This window comes from Lolium rigidum, chromosome 2 (assembly GCF_022539505.1).
Source record: "Lolium rigidum isolate FL_2022 chromosome 2, APGP_CSIRO_Lrig_0.1, whole genome shotgun sequence".
Taxonomy (NCBI): domain Eukaryota; kingdom Viridiplantae; phylum Streptophyta; class Magnoliopsida; order Poales; family Poaceae; genus Lolium; species Lolium rigidum.
This window is the reverse complement of record NC_061509.1, coordinates 36,282,058-36,286,532: the sequence shown is the minus strand read 5'-3', so window position 1 is coordinate 36,286,532 and position 4,475 is coordinate 36,282,058.

The following is a 4,475-nucleotide window of genomic DNA, read 5'->3' as shown; positions in this document are numbered from 1 at the left end:
TAATCATTTCTTCAAAAGGTTTATTTTATTCTGAAAACTATGCCCGTCAGTCTTCACAGGTTGAACAGAACTTCGTGGAGTTCCTTTCCTGCCGCGTTCGCAGTTCCCTTCCCGGAACAGGGAGTGACAGTCACAATTCTTGATACCCTCTGCAGAGGTGCGTTACTTTTCCCACAAGAGATCTCACCCTTTTTGCCATCCGCAGGGACTTGCCCCCGTTCACACTTCCTTTGGTGTGAGGCCAGGTATAAAGATCCAAGCCCACACCGCCTTCTCCGCGACCGCAAACCCACCCTTTTGTCCAACCGTACACCTCCAGTAGACTTCCCCGATAATACGGCTTTACTCATGGTGTACTCCGGACAATCCCTCATAGATCGTAGAGCTTATCATCACTAATGGATGGGGATTTAAAAGGATTTCCCAACCTATTGCGGCGGTACCTCCAGCACCCCACCGGCTCTCCGATCCGTTGGCGTGCGGAAGGGAAAAGATACGGCTGGCTTCCCCGAGCCATTATAGATCTCATGGTCAACGCGGTTTGTACGGCGCTAGAATCACTGGACGGCATTGGTAATTAATCCTAGGGTGATATAACCCATGCAATGGAACCTCCACCATATCAACACATACCATGGTTCCGTTGCCACCACATAGTCATATTCATAATTGTAAAATAATACTTTGCTTTTCAATGCATGAGTGATAAGTATAGTACTTTGCATATAGTTTGATAAAAATAATAAAATGACATGAGCAAGCGATGAACTTGCCTTTCTTGACTGCAAGATTATGCGAGCAAAAGCTTCGATACGTGATAACTCCAAATTCTGAAATACCATCATCGTCCGGTAAGGACAATGTTTAAAGAACTGGCAAAGATGCTATAATGCATAGTATGAGATGCAATCGTCCCACGCGTAACCTAACCTCGATGATTTAGGTTTGATAAGTTGTAAATATTTCTTTAGGGTGTGTTGCACTTTTAGGATGGTTCTCAAACAAGGTTCTTATTAAGGTTGGTGATAGTAAGATCATAAGCAAGTAATATGATGCAACATAACAAGCATACACACAAAGGATAGTAGTGGAATAAACTGTAAAGAATAGTTGTCAATTTTAAGTTTTACAGGACATGGTTGATGATTACTTATATTATACTTCAAAAGAATAACTTTTGAAGAACATGTTGATTAAGATTTAATAAGTATTTCAAATAAGAACTTTGGGTTTCTATGGTTTGGTTGATGAGTTGTACTTCAAAAGAATAACTTTTGAAGAACAGAGTTAATAAGAATAAGGACTACTTTAAATAGGAGCTATGGCTTCTAGGGTTTACTAATGGTTTCATTTAGTTTTCTAATACAAACTAGTTGGGTTCTTTAAGTGGAATGGGTTCATATGTAGCAAGTATTGGTAGGGTTATTACCATGGTTTCCCATATACATTATATCAAAGGATGGTTATTAAGATGGTTCCATAGGTTTGCTATTAGGTTTACTATGGCTTCATATTTACTTTACTAAATAATCTCTAATGGTTTCTAAGCTAAGTGGCTTATCATTTCCTAAGTAGGGTTTAGTGGAATAGGAGCATAGGTTGTGAATTACTACACAAGATTGGTACTAGGGTTCATCATTATAGTTCTACTAGGGTTTAATGGTTGAGGTTGATCCTCATGGTATGGTATATAGGAGTTGTGATCAATGTACTAATCCAATTAACAAGTTAGGGTTTATATCTAGGTGATACTAGTGCATCATGTAGGTTTTAATTAAGAATAGGAACATGAAATGATTCTCATGTGACTTGGTTTTATGCTAGTGGATCATGTCTTGTTTTTGTTGGTCACATAATATGGTTCTCTATGTAAAGGAAATTCACACGATCACATGTGCTAAGCAACTAAGGTTTAGGGTTAAAGCAATTTCAAATGATCACATACAATAATGGGATCCAGATTCTAACTTATAATAAAACTAGGGTTTCTAAATTATGGTACAACTCTTAAAACTTACATTTGGCAATTAAGTGTGGTTGCTAATTACTTTGAAACAGAATTAGTAATGGTCTGACATTTATTAATTTTCACAAGAATAAATAATTAGAGTAACTCCTAATTAGGTTTAATTCAGAAATAAGGGTTTAACAATTATTACTAGGTTTTAAAAGTAATAACTTGCAAATTAAAAGTATTTAAGTTCACAATATTTAAGTTACTAAATTAATATTGGCTTTTAATATTTTCTTGATTTATTATTATTTAAGAAAGTAGTAAATTAGAATTTTCAAATTAGGATTTATGAATTACCACTAATAATTAAGTTAATGCAACTATGATAAAGAAAATTAATCTTAACATTTTGTTTAGTTACTGAATAGTTAAAACTTAATTTTGAAACTTCACTAATTATTGAATTCAAATTGTGTTTTAAATAAATGAAATGGCATAATTAATAAGGTTAAAAATAAGTGAATTTTGATTTTGACACACATTTTTATTTTTTATTTTACTTGAATAGAGTTTATTTTTGTGAACATTTTGATATATTATTCATATTTTTCTGAGCTAAAATGAATTTTATATGATTTTGCAAAGTTTCAACATTTTTCTGTAATTTGAAATAAATAGAAAATACTAAATCTACCCGGTACAGATCTAACTCTAGCAGCTGACTAGTGGGCCACAGGACACGTAGGCTGCCATGTGGGAGTGGACCAGGTCAAAAACACTGCAGGGCCCCACGGCCACGTCACCCTTGCCCGCGGCTTGACGCCGGCGGCCAGATGGTGAGCGCGCCGCTGGTTTAGGGTTCCCCGAGACGCGAGGCTAGCATATTCCGAACCCCCACACCCTACTGAGCATGATGGTGGTGGTGGTTCACCGAAGTACCCACCGGAGCATCGCCGGAGAAGACATCTACGGCAGCGCTGCTCCGGTCAAGCGGCTAACTCGAGCTAGGGATGATGCTTGGAAGCAAGGAATAGCTCATTCGACGCGTAATCATACCCTGAGTCTTCTGAGTTGGTCGCCGAGGTGGATTGTGGACGGAGACGGCGAGGAATTCGCCATTACCGGCGAGGTGCTGCGGAAGGGATCGATGAAATTCGTCGGCTTGAGGAGGTTGCAGCTCGATTCCTTCCTCCCAGATGCTCTACGGCGCCAGGCGCTCCTCCCCGACCTCACGGTGAGCTCCGGGGTGACTCCAATCGTGACCTTCGTCTTCGACTCCAGCGACAGTGAATGGATGATGGTGAGGGGCAGAGAGGGTTAGGGAGTGAATGAAGGAGCTGAGATGAACAAGGACATCACGGAGGTTCTGTAGGTGGTTTTATAGGCCACGACGAGGTCGGAATCGTCACTTCACCGACGGCGACCGTCAGGATGCAATGGCGACGGTGAAGTGAGCTAGGGAGCGAATCTTGATGTTCCTGGATAGGCTCGGACGCAGAAAGGGTTGGGCGAGGTTCTGACAGACTCGTTGACGTCCGGCGGCGTCCTTATCCTCAACGAGAACGTGGCCGAGCTCGCCGTCGCCGTGTCGTCTGCGGGGAAGAAGAAGAAACTTCTTTTCTTCCTCGCCGAAACGGTACGGGGACTGGGTGGCTTTGTTGGTGGGCTGGGCCTCGACTTGGGCTGCTGCGTGGGCTGCGGCGGTCCAGGTAAGCCAGGTAAGTTTCCCTCTCTTTTCCTTTTCAAATTTCTATTTTATATTTTCTGTTTTCTATTTTGTTGTTTGAATTCAAATTTGAATTCTGTTTTGATTTGCAGGTTCTAAATTATTTGAATCTCATAACAATTTGATAATGATACTCACTGTCTTGTTTTGTTTCTAAACAACCATTTATAATTGATTAATTTTGGTTCTTATTAGGTACAAGTTAAGATTCAAATAGATATTATTTTAGGGTTCATCTCAATTGCCTTTAAATTTAGAAATCAAATCTGTTTAAATGCTTTAAAATTTAGAACATATGCATGGTGAATATATTATATTTTTCTATTGCTTAACCATAGTGATTGCTCACATATAGTTGAATTATGGATAGGGTTTAACAAATGGTAAAGGTATTGGATTGGTTCATGATTTTATGTGTATGATTGTTTCTAATTAATACCAAATTGTGATGATTATGGAATTGGTTTCCTAAGGTCATACTCAAGAGATGATGATATGATCCTCTAAATATATGGTTTGCCTAGGAATTCTACCTTGGTATCTTCTGTAGCTTGTTCTTCAGAAATCTGATAAACTCCGCATCTTGTGGTATGCCTCCACCTCCTAGCTTCTTCATCTTGATCCTAGCTAATTCACATGGAAGGTCTCAAGTGTTTGGTTTCCTTGTAGCATGGTACAAGGTGTCCAAATGGATGAAGGGTGTGGCTCTATTTATAGGCTTGGGCAAGCTCTAGTATCATGACACCTAGGTGGTGACTCTTGTGTTGGTTTGATGAGTAAGGTGCTTGGTTGTCA